Source organism: Sciurus carolinensis, chromosome 12, assembly GCF_902686445.1.
Source record: "Sciurus carolinensis chromosome 12, mSciCar1.2, whole genome shotgun sequence".
Classification (NCBI taxonomy): domain Eukaryota; kingdom Metazoa; phylum Chordata; class Mammalia; order Rodentia; family Sciuridae; genus Sciurus; species Sciurus carolinensis.
The window spans coordinates 27,719,926-27,739,476 of NC_062224.1; the positions used below are offsets into that span (position 1 = coordinate 27,719,926).

Below are 19,551 nucleotides of genomic sequence, written 5' to 3' on the forward strand. Positions count from 1 at the left end.
ACTCCTTTTTCAACTTCTATTTCTTTTTATTTTTGCATCCTTAATGTTAGCCGAACTCCTTTTGTTTAAAAAACATTTAGTCAGAAATAGTCACTTGTTCACCTGAGTCATACTTCCCTGTGGTAAGTCTTCTAGTTCAGCACATGGATCTAAATAAAACCTTGCCTAGGGGGAGGGAGGAGGGGGAAAAAAGAAGGTTCTGGGAAGGAGATTGAACAACTAATGTTGCATGCATGTACAATTAGGGTACAATGAATCCCATTATTTATAATTATAATGCACCAATAAATTTTTTTTTTTTTTTAAAAAAACATTGCCTAGATTCTGACCTACAACATGGTCAGGCATAGTATGATTTCACATAAACTTAGCTAACATAGTCCTCAGGGAGAGTGAGTTCCACTCCATTGAAGAGAAGGAATCCACCAGGTGTCCCATCAGGAGATTCAGCTTCAGGAATTGGCACTGAAGGGGTATTCCACCAAATGAGCCTGGCCAGCCAGGACAAAGGCCCTCCAGGTTCCCGTTGAAGCTGAGTTTGATGGCCATGTCCTCACCATTCAATGTGAAGCCAAAGATCTGAAAGTGCTTGACAATGCATTCTGGTGTCACAGACTTAGGGCTCACCACCACGTTCCTCTGGATCTGGAGACAGATTTGAACCTGGGCTGAGAGATTTTTTTGTGCTTTGCAGCAATTTCCTTACTTTTGGGGTCTTCCAGTAGTGAAGGTTCCTCTGTTTTGGCCCCAGGTCTACCTGGAGTGTCCTGGGGGCTACAAGCTGAGACAGTGATGCCCTTGGAGTGGCAGTACTAGATCAGTTTCTCCTGGGTGAGGTATGGGAGACACTCAACCTGATTAGTCACTGGTTTATATGTGAGTCTGGGCTTGTTCAAGATTCTTTCCACCTGGAAGTGGTTGCAGTTGGAGATACCCCTGGCATCACCATCCCTCATCCACCAGCTCCTCTATACTTCCCAGGAATCCAAGAATGTTAGTTTACTGATAAGCTTGTTGCCTTTATCATCTTTGGGGAATAAGTTCTTCCAAGACTGAAATCCCTGAGGCCAATAAATAAGATAGGCATCCAGATAGTCCAGCTTCAGATCCTTGAGGATCGCCCCACAGGCTTCCTTCAGAATGTTCTCTCAAAGTAGGCGCACCACAACTTGCTAACGGTAAAGAGGTCCTCCTCCTTCACCACCTTCTCTCTGAGCTTCTCTTGCATGGCATCTCCCATTTCATTCTTATTCTGATAGACCTAGGCACAGTCCATGTGGCAATATCCAATCTCTATGGCCCATAAATGGACACTTTCACAGCTTTGCCCAGAGGAGACTTCTAGTCACCCAGACCCAAATCTTGGCTTTGGTACTGAACTCCATGCAGGTGGTGATGGTTCTAAGAGAGCAGATAGATGTCTAGGGTTGTAATATGCTTAATTATTTCATATATATAAGATCGTGCCACTGTTTTTCATCAGTTCAGTATCTTTTTTTCTTAACAGTGTCACTAACCAAGTTTTTGAGTGTTGTGCTCTGATACTTTTCCTCCATACACTCTATGGTTTTACTGGGTGGTTTTGAATAGCATGGTGATTTTTGGTAACACCTATACTGCATTACAGGGGAACTGACTGAATTTAGAGAGAAGTTCAGATCTAGTGGCTTGTGCTAATAATGAATGAGCCCTGATTAATGGTGGGGTTTTAGGAGAGAAAGAACAGAAGGGAGGGACAGAAAAGGCATGTACAGAACTGTAGGATTACCAGGATGCGGGATACAATGTGTGACATGGGAGCAGGGGCTGCGGTGTACTGAACAAGAGTCAAGGTGTGGTCTGGGATTATTTCAGTATCAAAGCCAACAGTGGTAGCCAGGCAGTGAGTGTTGGAGTTAAGAGGGGTGAAGTTCTGAGTCCCTCAATGTTCCTGCTAAAGGAAATATGGAGGTGAAGGGTTTGGGGCAGGTGGGTTTTCTCGAGAGTTTTCTTGGGAGTTAACACTAGAAAGTGAGTAATTTCAAGATTTAAATGAGATAATAGCTGGTGTCTGTTTGGAAAGGGGCAAGAGATTTAAAAGTAGGAAAACACTATGCCTGAGAAGGTGGATGGGATGGGATCAGATGGAGGAATGTATGCCTGTACAAGAGGGAGAATATAGCACAAGAGGAGGATGGAGACACACATAAATCAAAGCAATTTCACAGCCTTCACACTTTTGCTTTGGTTTATTTTCAGTGCCTGAGCAGGATTGTAATGGGGACTTGGTATTACTTCTGTCAAAACTTGTCAGGTACTTTATGAAATGGTTTGAGAAGGAAAGATAACTCTTTGGGTAGAAAAGAAAAACTTACTGTAGTTTTAAAAATAAAGTTAATGTTCTTCCATTAAAAATGATTAAAATGATAAAAAAAAAAAAAGAAAAGAAAGAAAAAAAAATCTCTTCATCAAAGACTATTACCATATCTAGTATTTTAATGTATTTCCTTTGACTATTTTCCATGTTCTTTAATGTGAGTAGACTATACACTAAAAATAAGGTAGCATAGACTGATCATTTTTAAAACATTGCTTTCTGGTTTTAAAAGTCTGTATCTTGACATAAAACTCAGGAAATACACAAAAAAATACTAAAGAAAATTAAGATGGCTATGAATTCCACTACTGAGTGTTTTGTGTGTTCAATTGATGTTTAATTTATTTTGTTTGGTACCATAATATCTCACTTGGGGTAGTTTTAAAGCACGGATGTCACAGGTGTATTTAGAGGTTCTATATTAATGCTTGTCTCTGGTTCACAGGACATCTGCATCAGAAGCTCCTTTAATTTGTTAACATGCTAATTCTCAGGATCTACCTCAGGCCCTTTGAACTGAAGTCTCCAGAGGTCAGACCCAGGAGTTAGCGATTTTTACAACTTCTTCTGCGGCTTCTTGTAATAAAATTGGAAAAACATGGTTTAGGTGGAAGATAAGATGAAGTGGAACTTAGGTACAGGGATCTGGCTTATTAGCCTTTTCCAACGAAAATAATGGCACTATTAAGGTCATTCAGAAGTGATGAATCTAAAATTTACTCAATTATGATGCTCTAGGTATTTCATATATGGAACCTAAGTTTCCCCAGGACTCTAAAAATACAACTTCAGCGACATTAAAATTTTAATTTCACTAATATGTGTCACTAAGCTGCATGCAGTCCGGCCCTCTCCAAGCCTTCCTGGTCAGCTCTAGGAACCCAAGTTTGTGTCTCCTCTGTACTCCCTGGAAGCACTTCACTACTTTCACTAATATTTCCCTTCCTTATTATCTTTCTTCCCTTTCTAGTGCCACTGGTACCTGCATGTCCCTTATCCAATCCCTTTGGCATCCATGGTGCTATATGAAAAAATTAAATAGTTTTTACACAGCACTCTAATTATTAGAGAGCACATATTTTTATGGATTAAGATGCTAATTCAGGTTATTAAAATAAAAATATTATGCTTTCAAAAACTAAACTTAAATACAGTAATTAAGTCTAATACTAAGGGAGAGGCATTGCAGTTGGGAGTATGTTATGGTCCTTAAATGATTTCCCTTTTATTTTTAGCATATAGTGTTGTGTTTGCATATTCTTTTATAGTTAGCTGAGTTATTTTATTCAATGGGTTTCTTAAAAAATAGAACATTCATGAATTTTTTGTTAAGGAATATCTACTGAGAGGTTACTTGTGTGCTCTCCCTGGAAACACTGAAGATACCTCTTCATGACAGGAATGGATTGGCAGAGGAAACAGCAAGCAAATCCTTATACAAGTAACTTTTAGTTTCATGCTATGGTCACAGTGGAAAATGCAGGACGCAATTTATAATAGGACCTTTGTCCTGGAATTGTGTTGGGAAAGTTGTGGAAATTTCCCCAAGCCAAGGCAATGAAGGATGAATTAGAATCAGCATCCTATTGGTTGGAAGAAAAACTATTTCGGGCAGAGGAAATGGATTGTGCAAACCTTCAGGGCTAGAAAAAAAACTTAGAGCATTTGGACAAAAGAAACCTAGGGAGGCTAAAGCCAGGCACAGGGGTCCCCCTGTGCAGACCAGGCAGCCCTCATGGGGATGTGAATGTCTTCCTGAGATGGACCAGAAGCCTGTTAAGGATCTGAGGTAGGGTGGCACCATGATTGGATGTGTAGTCTGAGAATGTTCTGGAAGCTCTGTGGAAAATGGAATAGGGAGGGACAGCAGTGACCTGGAGTTGATTAAGAGGCTACTTGTAGGAGTCAGAGTGCTCCAGATAAAGAGGACCAATAAGGTATATATGTACACACACACATATCTATATAATAAGAGAGATTTATAAGAAATTGACTCATTTGATTATGGAGGCTGACAAGTCCCAAGATTTGCAGTCGGCAAGTTGGAGACCCAGGAGAACTCGTGGGATAGTTCCAATCTTAGTCCAAAGGCCTGAGACCCAGGAGAGTAGATGGCACAAATTCCATTCTGAAGGTTGGCAGCCTCAAGACCCAAGAAGAGCTGATGCTTCAGTTCAAGTCCAAAGGTAGGAGTGCCCAATGTCCTGGCTGAGGCATTCAGGTGGAAGGTCTTCTCTCTCACTCACAGGAGGGTCTGTCTTTCTGTTCTGTTCAGAATTCAACTTATTGTAGGAGTCCCTTTTCCCCACATTAGGGGGCAATCTGCTTTACTCAGTCTACCTATTTCAATATTAATCTTGTCCAGAAACATCTTCACAGACACACCCATGATAAAGCTTGATCAAATGTCTAGACATGCTGTGGCACAGAAACCTAACCATCCATTGTGGATGGATGTCCCCTGAAATCCATCCCCTGAGTGCTCCTGTGAATGACAGCTGTAACCTACTCGGCCCATTCTGGTTTGGATGGACTGACGGGGTGGTATGGCTGGAAGGGGTGGGTCATGGGGGGCATGCCTGGAGGGATGCACCTGTCCCTTGTAGCCCTCCATTTGGTGACTGCAGCCTCCAATTTGACTTTGGAAGCCCAAACCTGGTAGTATTGGGGGACAGAGTACAACGAAGGTAAGGGACGGTCAATAACATTGTGAGGGTCTCCAAAGTGGTCTCCGGCACAACAGTAGCAGCTACCTACCTGTCTCCATGGTTCATGCTCATGTACTGAACGTGGGGAATGACCCTGAGGGAGGAAGAAGTTTGTCCTTATTCTCTTCAGTTCAGGCCCAATTAGTTTGCGATTCTATTGGACTTTTTATGTTGAAATAATCCCTAGGAGTATATTTTTGTGGTGTTATTGGTTTTATTTTTTCTGTTGTTGCATAATGTGTTTTAAGAGAAGTTTAGAACGTGGGATCAGAGGTTGCTAGACAGACACCATCGTAAATCAGGGATTAAACTTATTGCTTTCTGATTTTCTTTAAAAAATATTGCATCATTGAGCCTGACTAACTGTATTATCAATATCTTAATTGTGGCATTTTCACTAAAATGTAATCATAAATGTATGAAAAATTATTATATTTTAAACAATTTCCATTGGTTTGTAAAGGCAGAAAATTAAAAGCAATGATAAGAACTCAAATTTTTCATTTTCTAAATTTATATTTTAATGGATCATTATTTGGCATAAATGGGATATTTAGTTTTGTCCCATTGAGTAATTCATGACTCAAAATTAAAAGCAGTAATATTAATATAATGGACTATTATGTTTTATTCAAATCAGGAATTTGGATTATATTTTTAAAATGAAGATCTTGGTATTTATATAGCAACAAGAAAACTATATCCTTACCTAGGGATTTAAAAAAAATATTATTTAGGTACTTGTTCCTTCTTGCATATCAAGAAGTCAATATAACTGTCAGTCTAATTCATAATTAATTACTCTCCAACTCAGTAGGTTGGGAGATTGCAAAAGACAACACAGCAGAAATGAATTGATTCAGGGTTTCCTTAATGAAAATGCAGTAGACCCTTATACTTTATTAATTTCCCTGGTTTCCCTGAGCTCCTTGCCTCATGAACACTTGAAAAAATAAATTTTCATTGCAGTATGTAAAATATATTTGGGCATGAAAAAAATATCAACACTATTTTGAACAAATGTTAAGTATAAACCAAAAGACCATCTTTTAGTTCTTATTTGTGCAAGTATAATCTTCCCCTCCCCTCTTTGCTCTTTCCTTCCTTCCTTCCTTCCTTCCTTCCTTCCTTCCTTCCTTCCTTCCTTCCTTCCCCTCTCTTTTTTCTCCCCCACCTTTTCATTTCCTTCCTCCCTTTCTTCCTTCCTTCCATTTAACTAAGCATTAGGCACAAAGCACTTTGCCAAAATATGCAGCATCTTAGTCCATTTCTGCTGCTATAACAAAATATCTTAGACTTGGTAATTCATAAATAATGGACATTCTGTTTCTCACAGTCCTGCAGGCTAGGAAACCTAGTTGCAAACTACCAGCAGATTTGATATCTAATGAGGGCTGCTCTCTGCTTCCAAGATGATACCTTGTTGCTGTATCCTCCAGAAGGGCCAAATGCTGTGTCCTCAGATGGTGAAAAGGATGAACTGGGCATGGTAGTGCATGCCTGTGATCACAACAGCTCAGGAGACTGAGGCAAGAGACCAGTCTCAACAATGTAGTGAGGCCCTAAGCAACTGAGTGAGACTCTGGTTCAAAATAAAACCATTTGATCCCGTTATCCCACTCCTCAGTTTATACACAAAGTACTTAAAATCAGCATACTACAGTGACAGAGCCACATCAATGTTCATTGCAGCTCAATTCACAATAGCTAAACTATGGAACCAGCCTAAGTGCCCTTCAAAAACTGAGCAGATGAAGAAAATTATATATATATATACACACACACACACACACACACACATGATGGAATACTACTCAGTCATAAAGAAAAATGAAATTATGGCATTTGATAGTAAGTGGATGGAACTGGAGAATATCATGCTAAATGAAATAAGCCAATCCTAAAAAAACCAAAGGTCAAATGTTCTCTCTGATATGCAGATGCTAACTCACCATAAGGGGCAGGGTAGGGAAGAATAGAAGTAGTTCCGATTAGACAAAAGTGAATGAAGGGAAATGAGGGGGAATGGGAATAGGAAAGAGTAGAATGAATTGGAGATTGCTTTCCTATGTGCATATATAATTACATGACCAATGTAATTCTACATCATGTACAATCAGAATGAGAAATTATACTCCATATATGTATAATGTCAAAATACATTCTGTCAGATATAATTAATAAGAACAAATTAAAAATAATATTAAAAAAACATTTAAAAAGGCTGGGAATGTGGCTCAGTGATTAAGTGCCTATGGGGTTAAGCCCTAGTACCAAGGGAAAAAAAAAAAAAAGGCAGAAAGGATGGAAGACCAAAAAGGGACCAATGCTGTGCCCTTACATGACAGGTGAAAGGGAAGGTACAGGCAGCTCTGGGAAGTCTCTTCTATAAAGGCATAAAGTCCACTTACGTGGGAAGACATAATCACTTCTCAAAAGTCCCCCAAGGGCCCCACCTGTTAATACACGACTACCTTGAAGTTGAGGTTCCAACATATGTATTTTGGGGGGCATAAACTTTCATGACTGTTTTAGTCAGCTATTTTGCTACTCTACTGTGACTAAAAGACCCAACCAGAACAATTGTAGAGGAGGAAAAGTTTATTTAGGGACTCACGGTTTCAGGGGTCTCAATCTATAGACAGCAGACTCCATTCCTTGGGGTTCAAGGTGAGACTGAACATCATGGAGGAAGAGTGTGGCAGAAGGAAGCAGCTCACATGATAATCAGGAAGCAGAGAGAGACTCCATTCACTAGATTCAAAATCTATACCCCATAGCCATGCCTCTAAAGAACCACTTCCTCCAGCCCCACCCCACCTGCCTCCAGTCACCATTCAGTTAATTGCATCATGGATTAATACACTGATTAGGTTGAGGCTGTAACCCAAATCATTTCTTCTCCAAATCTTCTTGCATCATCTCACACGTGAGCTTTTGGGGGACACCACATCTAAACCATAACAATGACATATTACCTTTCACGGATGTCCATCTAGTGGGAGAGGATAGATATGCATGTACTTAATATCAGAGGGGAACCAAGAAATCGAATGAGCTGAATGTGCACTAAATATGGAAGCAGCTAACTCCTGCATTCCAAATTGAAAAGTTGAGTTTATGGTCTGATCTTGGCAGGACTGAGAACAGGAAAACTGGCCAGATGGAAGGGGTTCTTTGAAATCACCTTAGTGACTGTAGATCAAGTGATTTGCTGACAAAATTCCCAATCTGGTACTAAAAATGAAGATTTTTATGATTGAAAAATTTTATGAGTAAAATTAGAAGCCATTAAAAGCAGCATTTAGATCCAAATGACTTCACTTAACCAAGGGCCAAAATGGCTTTGCAGATCACAGTTGCTAATGTGAATTGCACTCAGAGGTGAACTGAGAGCCAGAACAGACTGGGGCCCAGTTGTTCCATGCATCAAGCCAGCACCTCTGAGCGAACAAGCTGCTGCACTCTCAACCTTCTGACATTTTGAGCTGTTTTGAAGGGTAGCTGCAAGTAGAGAGAATTCGATCTTGGCAGTGATCCACTCAATAGTTTATGAATTCAGGGTTAAAAAAATGTTTTATGGTCAAATAAGCTTGGGAAACACTGAGTAGTAACGATGTTAAAAAAAGGCTTTCTCCTGCAAGACCTCTCCAAGATTTTAATGTACCAGCATGAATTGTGAATTTAGAAGAGTATTTCCCCAGTTTATCCATTCAGAAGGTCCTGAGACGAGATGAGACAGCAAGAGACTTATTGGGTAAGGCTTCTGTGAAGAATGAAGTGAGGGAGCAAGAGGCAATTGGTCTGATACCTGTAAAAGAAGAGGAGAGGAGGGAAAGAGGTAATGAAGAAAGGAGAGACAGACCAAAGGAAGAAAGGAGCTAGAAGCAGCACTTTAGAACAAACGAACGGATGAAGAAAATGATGTATGTATACACACAATGGAATACTGCTCAGCCATAAAGAAAAATAAAATTATGGCATTTTCTAGTAAGTGGATGGAACTGTAGAATATTATGCTAAGAATTCTGGTTTGATTTCTAAGCCAGAATTTTAAATTTTTTTGGAAGACTTTAAATTTGCTCTGCTCTTTGAGGATCCTCTGGGAGGGTCTACAGGTGGCCTTAAAAATGAACCATAGGATCCTCTGTGCTGAATGAATGAGACCAAGATCTAAGAGTTGCCAGAAATCAAAAAGGGTCAAGGTTATGAAGCAGGGAAGAGAAATCCATCTGAAGCACTCCCAGGAAGGGAGTGCCCAGACTCATGGTCATGAATGCATTTAGATTGGAAAGATCCAATCTGAACCTTTCTGTGCTTACAGAGGTCTTCTCAGAATGATGATTTTTAAATGCATTAAATATATTAAAATATCATTATCATACTATTGGAAAATATATTCCTGACTTATCAGTGCAGGTATTTATTGATGTCTTAACAAGATTTAGCAGTAAGTCTTGTAACTGATGAAATTTCAAAGAAGTGACTAGTGTAAGGGATCTTTTTGATGCTGGCAAAATGTCACAATAAAAAATAGGCGTGATTTCAATTGGTTACAAAGTCACAGGAATTGCTACTACTATTATAGTTTGCCGTCAACATTTGTAACTGAAGAAAATGCTAGCTTTCAGTTAAAGGATAGTACAAATGAAGATGAGATCTTTTTCCCATGCAAGTTTCATGAATGCCATGTGAAAAATGCTTGTTTAAAAGTTTCCAGACAGTTCTTATTCAGGTAGAGAACAAAGATCACCATTGAAAGTGAGTTTTATTCTTTACCTTTGGAAGGATCACTTGGGTGGCCTTTGTCTGCTTGGACACCTAGGTGCCTACTTGCTCTGTGGAATGAATCACTCAGTACCTTTTGTTGTTTGTCAAAGTCTCAACTCTATCATCTAATAGGTATTGGGGTATGGAGCAACAATCTAATACAGGACTCAGGGAACTTCCAGGAAGCAAAGCGGCACCAATCACTTCCCTTTTGAGTTCTAGGGAGCTGTGGTTTTGGAGCCAGCCTTTGGAGGTTCAAATCCCTCCTGCCTGTTACTAGTGAAGCTTACCTCTCTGTCCCCATTCCTTCACCAGAAAAACAGGGCAAAAAATAATATTTACTTCAAAAGATTCCTATGAGGATTAAATATCATGCTTAAAATAGATTCTTAAATATTAACTACTATTGTCATTTCTGTTACCAAAGGACAATCTAGGCGTCTATCTGATATAACTGCATGGTTTGTTGCCTTTCACCAGTCTGGGGCTGTGGTAGCCACGGACAACTTGGATGGAGTTATAAAACCCAAAATGAAAAGGACCAAGAGATTTCTTGAGAAGACAGAACCAAATCTCAGTGAAAATATCAAAAATACCATGCTGATTAAAGGGGGAAATGCAAACCCAACAGTGACGCAAATACTTAAAGATGTGGAAGAATATTCCAAGACCATTTGAGGATCAGACATCATGGAATTCTTTTCAAAGAAGTCAGATTGTTCTTTATTCATGTTTGGCTCCCATAACAATAAGCAGTCAAGTAATCTAGTTGTATGTATGTCCACCATGAGCTGGATATGATTGAATTAGGTATTGAGAAGTTTATGTCTCTCAAATGTCCTGAGGGAACGAAACTCATGTTAATATTTTCCAGTGAGGCTTTTGATGCAACTGAAGACTATAGAAGACGAAAAAGTTTTCTTACTGACTTTTTCAGAGGTCCCATAGTATCCCGTAGTCACCTGATTGGATTAGAGTATGTTCTGCACCTCACTGTACTGAACGGGAAGATTTACCTTCCAAGCTATAAGTTGCTGTTGAAGAAATCTGGTTGCAGAACACCATGCCTTGAATTGGAAGAGATGGGACTTTCATTGGATCTGGTTGTGAAGAGGACACACCTGGCATCAGATGACCTTTATAAATCATTTATGAAAATGCCAAAAGCTCTCAAGCCAAAGAAGAAGAAAAATATCTCCCATGATATTTCTGGTACAACTTATGGAAGGATTCATATTGCAGAAACAAGAACTAAGCAGACTACAAATTAGGAAAATGAGGGGGGCTGAAAAAGCAACCAGCATAAAGGATAACAAGATCAGGAGAAAAAAATCAAAGAGATGAAAAAAAATTAGTGGAACTTAAGCCAGCCATTGCTGTTTTATTCTGTCTCTTAAGAGGTTATCAAGCTTCAGTCCATTCAGTTTTGTTCAAGATTTTATCATAGGACTGGGGATGCAGTTCAGTGGTAGAGTACTTGCCTAGCATGCAGGAGGTTCAGTCCCCAGCACCACACACACACACACACACACACACACACACACACACACACACGATTTTATCATATATTTTTATAGCATCAATAACTTACTATTATTATGAACAGTAATATAAAATAAGCCTTTTACTTGTACTATTAAATCCTGGTGTACTGTTTTCTTTCTGATGTGATGTCCCCTGCCTCCCAAAATTTGTCCCTCATTGGATGAATGAGGGAGAAGGGATCTCCACAGCCACTGGTGTTTTTAAAAAGTTTCTAGGTTGGGTATTAGAAAAAGGAAGAAAGCAATGGAAAGCAGAAATGAATCAAAGGAGCTATACATTCTCAATATGAGCTACATGGAAAGTCGACCCCCAACTCCTATGTATAGTTACAACATGATTTTTATTTAGTCTGAAATTCTACCTGTTAAGATTCATTTGAGATTTTAAAATATAGATCTTTGAGACAGGGGGAAAATGTCAATCTATGAGAACACCTTTGACGACTGAGGTGGTGCTAACTGATGTCTGGCCAGCTTGCAAGGATACCAAGTGTAATAGTTAAGTTGAATTGTCAGCTTGATTGGATTAAGAGATGCCAATGATTAAGAGGCCTCTAGCTGTGTCAGTGAAGGCGTGCCTAGGAATGATTGGCATGTGGGATAGTGAACTGAAGTGGAACACCTCCCTAAGTGTGGGAAGCACCACCCATAGAATGGAATAAAAGCTGGAAAGGAAGCAGATGCAGATGCAAACTCAGCTCTTCTTGAGCGAGTCCTTGATCGCGGCTTCAATCATCTGAGGACATCGGACTCTCACTTCTTCACTCTTCCAAAGCGGACCCTGCCAGTGATTTCCAGAAGCTTTGGTCTTGACTAGCATAGCACTGTTGATCCTTCTTGTTCTGGGGCTTCTGTTGCTTGGACTGTGCAGCTGCTGGTTCTTCCAGCTCTCCAGCTGCAGATGGCCATTGTGAACTACCCAGCTTCTGGTCGTGTGAGCCAATCTAATAAATCCCCTTTTATAATCATACTTCCTGCTGATTCTGTTTCCCTAGAGAACCCTGACAAATACACCAAGGATTTCTAAGATGGAACTCATATTAGGAAAGGGATGTCTGGATTTTGGTCCCTGTAGGACCTTGCTTGTTGGTCCTAGTGCAACTTTTGGATGGGAATGGAAATTTCTTCTACCTCTGCCAGCCTGAGTGAGCTTGGGGCACCATGACTGAGCAGATGAATGCAAACAAAAGAACTATAGTCATAAGACTCCTGTTGTGAAGTACCATCCAGAGAGATCTTCAAGAAGCTTTATGGCCTTGGCAGTGGAATTAATCAGTAGACAATGACATGTGGTCTTCAAAAACTCCCTAGCAGCAACACAAATGATCGCAATGAAAGTAAAGCCTGATCCAATTTATTGCATTTTCTGTACCTGCTATTTGAAAGCCAAATTGGTCACTTCAGATTGAAAAAATTTCCAGAGTTCTTGGGCAATTCTGAGCAAGTGGGTATTTAAATGATAATTTGAAAATTAATTCTTATTTGTGTTCAAAGGTGGCAATAGTCATATTGGTAAAAATGTTCTTTAGTGGATATTAATTTTGAAAATATTTTAATAATTGTTTAAATTCTGTAATTATATGTAGACTTGGAAAGAGTTTTGGGGTTGAGGAATAAAGGAAAAAGCCAACCTAGGATTTAAAACATACTGAGAATTGTCTTACAAGTGTTTTAAAATACTGAAAACCACTTTCTAGTTCTCTTCAATCTTATTGGTAATCCAAAAATAGTTCAAATTCTCACTTTTGACTTCCAAAAACAGAAACAGAGATTCAAACCCTAATAGATGATTTCCAAAGTGACAGTGAGTCATTTCAGAGGTGTGACGATTGGGAAGGTAAGCTGAGATAACCTCACAGCCATCCCTCTGATGTACTGTGGCTTTGACAAGTTTCAACTTGTCCTCCAAAAGAGCATTCTTGATTTTTAAATTTATTTTAATGTCCATGATAAAAGTTAGATATCTTTGGCTAGTCTGTAAGTTGTGAGCATTTTCTTCTTTTTAAAAAAATATTTTTAGTTGTAGATGGACACAATACCTTTATTTATTTATGTGGTGCTGAGAATTGAACCCAGTTCCTCACATGAGTTAGGCAAGCGCTCTCTCTTACCACCAAGCTACAACCCCAACCCCAGCCCACGTGGGTTTTTTTTTTTAACCGCTCCAGTCAATGTAAGGGAAATTTTATTGAAGTCCCAAGGCCATATGTGGGGTTTGGGCAGGAGGCCATCCTTTGGGGAAAGAAGCCAGCAAGGGGCTTTATTTGACCTTCTTTAAAGGGCGGAGGTTATTGGTGTGGTCACACTTCTTGTGGCAGCTGACAGCACGCGGGTGCAGGTGGGCATAACACCTGTGACAGATCATCTTGTCAGAGTTGTACTTTGGGGCAAGCTGGCACAGGGAAGGCTCAAATGATGCTGCCTGCCCGTGAAGCACCAAGTGCAGGATGGACTCTTTCTGAACGTCCTCATCTGAGAGTGCGGCCATCCTCCAGCTGTTTGCCTGCAAAAATCAGACGCTGCTGGCCAGATGGGATGCCCTCCTTGTCTTGAATTTTGGCTTTGACATTCTCGATGGTGTCACTGGGCCCGACCCGGAGGTTGATGGTCTTGCCCGTCAGGGTCTTCACAAAGATCTGCATCTCTGCATCTGCCGCTCTGGAGCCTCATTGAAGAGAAAAAAGGCAGCAGACGGGAAACCGCCGATTCCCATGTGAGCATTCTTTATGGGGCCTCTGTGTCTCCTTTGGTTACCTGGTGGGACAATGGTTTTCATAGGCATTTGCTCTAGCAGTCTGGGTACTCTGGCCATGCCAAGTTAAGAGGGTGGCATCAAGTGGAGAAAGGAACAAATCATGGAGAAGCAAAGACCGAGGTTCTTGTCTTTTATCTACTACTTAGTGGCCATGGATCCTGGAAAGACATTTAACCTCACCGGATAAACAATGCCTTTGCTATTCATTGGCCAAATCATTTCTGAGGCTCCTTCAATAGAGCTATATTCTTACACAGTGGTTAAAATTTTGCAACTGGTTTGTAGATACAAAGATGATCAACTTTTAAAATTATCTTCTGTGTTTTGAAAATTACACAATGAACATTTATTTTTAAGTAAAATTATGTAATAAGGAACTTGGACTATTAGTACTTTTCTCAAAACAAAAGTTAAGTTCCAGGTTTTCAGTTCTGTGCCTATTTCAATGAAATTGACACATGTGTGTTAAAATAGGTTGGAAATCATAAACCAGAGTTTATATATATTCTATTAATTAACATTATTATATTAAAACAATTATATTCTTTTTATTGTGACAACATAATTATATATTTTATACTATATTTAAGGTTTTTTTTATTATTATTGTGTACAAATGGGATACATGTTGTTTCTCTATTTGTACATGGAGTCAAGGCATACCATTTGTGTAATCATACATTTACATAGGGCAATGATGTTTGATTCATTATTTTTTTTCCCTTCCCCCCCACCCCTCCCACCCTTCTTTTCCCTCTATACAGTCCTTCTTTCCTTCATTCTTACCACACTCCTTATCCCTAACCCTAAACCTAACCCTAACCCTATCAATAACCCCTCCCACCCCCCATAATATGTCCTCATCTGCTTATCAGCGAGATCATTCGTCCTTTAGTTTTTTGAGATTGGCTTATCTCACTTAGCATGATATTCTCCAATTTCATCCATTTGCCTGCAAATGCCATAATTTTATCATTCTTCATTGCGGAGTAATATTCCATTGTATATATATGCCACAGTTTCTTTATCCATTCATCAACTGAAGGGCATCTAGGTTGGTTCCACAATCTGGCTATGGTGAATTGAGCAGCAATGAACATTGATGTGGCCGTATCTCTGCAGTATGCTGATTTTAAGGCTTTGGGTATAGGCCAAGGAGTGGGATAGCTGGGTCAAATGGTGTTTCCATTCCAAGCTTTCTGAGGAATCTCCATACTACTTTCCAGAGTGGCTGCACTAATTTGCAACCCCACCAGCAATGTATGACTGTACCTTTTTCCCCACATCCTCGCCAACACCTATTGTTGCTTGTGTTCTTAATAATCGCCATTCTAATTGGGGTGAGATGGAATCTTAGGGTAGTTTTGATTTGCATTTCCCTTATTACTAGAGATGTTGAACAGTTTTTCATATATCTGTTGATTGCTTGTACATCTTCTTCTGTGAAGTGTCTGTTCATTTCCTTAGCCCATTTGTTGATTGGATTATTTGTATTCTTGGTGTAGAGTTTTTTGAGTTCTTTATAGATTCTGGAAATTAGCGCTCTATCTGAAGTATGAGTGGCAAAGATATTCTCCCACTCTGTAGACTCTCTCTTCACATTACTGAGAGTTTCCTTTGCTGAGAGAAAGTGTTTTTAGTTTGAATCTATCCCAGTTTTTGATTCTTGCTGTTATTTCTTGTACCATGAGAGTCCTGTTAAGGAAGTCTGATCCTAAGCCAACAAGTTGAAGATTTGGACCTACTTTTTCTTCTATAAGATGCAGGGTCTCTGGTCTGATTCTGAGGTCCTTGATCCATTTTGAGTTGAGTTTTGTGTAGGGTGAGAGATAGGGGTTTAATTTCATTCTGTTGCATATGGTTTTCCAGTGTTCCCAGCACCATTTGTTGAAGAGGCTATCTTTTCTCCATTGCATATTTTTGGACCCTTTGTCTAGTATGAGAAAATTGTATTCATTTGGGTTTGTGTCCATGTCCTCTATTCTGTACCATTGATCTACCTGTCTATTTTGGTACCAATACCATGCCATTTTTGTTACTATTGCTTTGTAGTATAGTTGAAGATCTGGTATTGCGATACCCCCTGCTTTGCTCTTCCTACTGAGGATTGCTTTAGCTATTCTGGGTTTTTTATTCTTCCAGATGAATTTCATAATTGCTTGCTCTATTTCTGCAAGGTACATCATTGGGATTTTAATTGGAATTACATTGAATCTGTATAGCACTTTAGGTAGTATGGCCATTTTGACGATATTAATTCTGCCTATCCAGGAACATGGGAGATCTTTCCATCTTCTAAGGTTTTCTTTAATTTCTTTCTTTAGTGTTCTGTAGTTCTCATTGTAGAGGTCTTTCACCTCTTTTGTGAGATTGATTCCCAAGTATTTTATTTTTTTCGAAGCTATTGTGAATGGGGTAGTTTCCTAATTTCTCTTTCTGAAGATTCATCACTTATGTATAAAAATGCACTGGATTTATGAGCATTGATCTTGTAACCTGCTACTTTACTGAATTCACTTATGAGTTCTAAAAGTTTTCTGGTGGAATTTCCAGGTTCCTCTAAATATATAATCATGTCATCAGCGAACAGGGATAGTTTGAGTTCTTCTTTTCCTATTCGTATCCCTTTAATTTCTTTGGTTTGTCTGATTGCTCTGGCTAGAGTTTCAAGGACGATGTTCCAGTTTTTAGGGGGAATGCTTTCAGTTTTTCACCATTTAGAATGATATTGGCCATGGGCTTAGCATAGATGGCCTTTATAATGTTAAGGAATGTTCCCACTACCCTAATTTTTTCTAGTGTTTTGAGCATGAAGGGATGCTGTATTTTATCAAATGCTTTTTCTGCATATATTGAAATAATCATGTGATTCTTAACTTTAAGTCTGTTGATATGGTGAATGACATTTATTGATTTCTGGATGTTGAACCAACCTTGCATCCCTGGGATGAAACCCACTTAATCATGGTGCACTATCTTTTTAATATATTTTTGTATGCGATTTGCTAAAATTTTGTTGAGAATTTTTGCGTCGATGTTCATTAAAGATATTGGTCTGAAATTTTCTTTCCTCGATGTGTCTCTGTCTGGTTTAGGTATCAGGGTGATATTGTCTTCATAGAACGAGTTTGGGAGGGTTCCCTCCTCTTCTATTTCATGGAATGCTTTGAGGAGTATTGGAATGAGCTCTTCTTTAAAGGTTTTGTAGTACTCGGCTGAGAACCCATCTGGTCCTGGACTTTTCTTTGTTGGTAGGCTTTTGATGACCTCTTCTATTTCATTGATTGAAATTGATTTATTTAAGTTGTGTATGTCTTCCTCGTTCAGTTTAGGTAATTCATATGTGTCTAGAAATTTGTTGATGTCTTCGAGGTTTTCTGTTTTGTTGGAGTATAGATTTTCAAAATAGCTTCTAATTATGTTTTGTATTTCACTCATGTCTGTTGTGATGTTTCCTCGTTCATTCTGAATTTTAGTAATTTGAGTTTTCTCCCTCTTTCTCTTTGTTAGTGTGGCTAAGGGTTTATCAATTTTGTTTATTTTTTCAAAGAACCAACTATTTATTTTGTTAATTTTTCCAAGTGTTTCTTTTGTTTCAATTTCGTTGATTTCGGCTCTGATTTTAACTATTTCCTGTCTTCTACTACTTTTGGTATTGTTCTGCTCTTCTTTTTCTAGGGCTTTGAGCTGTAGTGTTAAGTCGTTTATTTGTTGATTTCTACTTCTTTTTTTGAATGCGCCCCATGAAATAAATCTTCCTCTAAGTACTGCTTTCATAGTGTCCCAGAGATTTTGATATGATGTGTCTTTGTTCTCGTTTACTTCTAAGAATTTTTTATTTCCCTCCTGATGTCTTGTGTTATCCATTCATCATATAATAGTGTATTATTTAATCTCCAGGTATTGGAGAAGTTTCTGTTTGTTATTCTGTCATTTATTTCTAATTTAAATCCATTATGATCTGATAGAGTACAAGGTAGTATCTTTATCTTCTTGTATTTGCTAACAGTAGCTTTGTGGCATAAAATATGGTCTATTTTAGAGAAGGATCCATGTGTTGCTGAGAAGAAAGTGTATTCGTTCTTTGTTGGATGTTATATTCTATTTATGTTGGTTAAGTCTAAATTGTTGATTGTGTTATTGAGATCTACGGTTTCTTTATTCAATTTGTGTTTGGAAGATCTACCCAGTGGCGAGAGAGGTGTGTTAAAATCGCCTAGTATTATTGTGTTGTGGTTTATTTGATTTCTGGAATTGAGAAGCATTTGTTTGACGTACATGGATGAGCCAATGTTTGGGGCATAGATATTTATGATTGTTATGTCTCGCTGATTTATGCTTCCCTTAAGCAGCATTTAATATCCTTCTTTATCCCTTCTGACTAGTTTTGGCTTGAAGTCCACATTATCTGAAATGAGGATGGATTCTCCAGCTTTTTTGCTGTGTCCGTGTGCATGGTATGTTTTTCCCCCATCCTTTCACCTTTAGTCTATGGGTATCTCTTTCTATGAGATGAGTCTCTTGCAGGCAACATATTGTTGGATTTTTCTTTTTAATCCAATCTGCCAGTCTATGTCTTTTGATTGATGAATTCAGGCCATTAACATTCAGGGTTATTATTGTGATATGATTTGTATTCCCAGTCATTTGACTCATTTTTGTTTTTTGACATGATTTGGTTTCTCCTTTATTTGGTTATTCCTTTAGGCTAGCGCCTCCTGTTGCTGATTTGCATCGTTGTTTTTCATCTCTTCCTCAAGGAATATTTTGCTGAGAATGTTCTGTAAAGCTGGCTTTCTTTTTGTAAATTCCTTTAGCTTTTGTTTATCATGGAAGGATCTTATTTCATCATGAAATTTGAAGGTAAGTTTTGCTGCGTATACGATTCTTGGTTGGCATCCATTTTCTTTTAGGGTTTGGTAAATGTTGTTCCAGGCCCTTCTAGCTTTTAGGGTCTGGATTGAAAAATCTGCTGATATTCTTATTGGTTTCCCTCTGAATGTAATTTGATTCTTTTCTCTCGCGGCCTTTAAAATTCTGTCTTTATTTTGTATGTTAGGTATTTTCATAATAATGTGCCTTGGTGTGGGTCTGTTGTAATTTTGTATATTTGGAGTCCTATAAGCCTCTTGTACTTGGTTTTCCATTTCATTCTTCAGATTTGGGAAATTTTCTGATATTATTTCATTGAATAAATTGTTCATTCCTTTGGTTTGTTTCTCTAAGCCTTCCTCAATCCCAATAATTCTTAATTTTGTCCTTTTCATGATATCTTATAATTCTTGTAGATTCTGTTCATTATTTCTTACCATCTTCTCTGTTTGGCCAATTTAGTTTTCAAGATTAAATATTTTTTCTTCAATGTCTGAGGTTCTGTCTTCCAGGTGTTCTATCCTATTGGTTATGCTTTCTATGGAG

General features: G+C 38.7%; 3 pseudogenes; 1 reads left to right on the top strand and 2 right to left on the bottom strand.

The window, feature by feature from the left end:
• Positions 1-357: 357 nt before the first annotated feature.
• On the bottom strand, positions 358-10,138 carry LOC124961158 (aldo-keto reductase family 1 member B10-like; annotated as a pseudogene).
• Positions 10,139-10,347: 209 nt separating this feature from the next.
• LOC124961159 (ribosome production factor 2 homolog) lies at positions 10,348-11,178 on the top strand (annotated as a pseudogene).
• Positions 11,179-13,638: 2,460 nt separating this feature from the next.
• On the bottom strand, positions 13,639-14,047 carry LOC124962324 (ubiquitin-like; annotated as a pseudogene).
• Between the last annotated feature and the right edge of the window lie 5,504 nt (positions 14,048-19,551).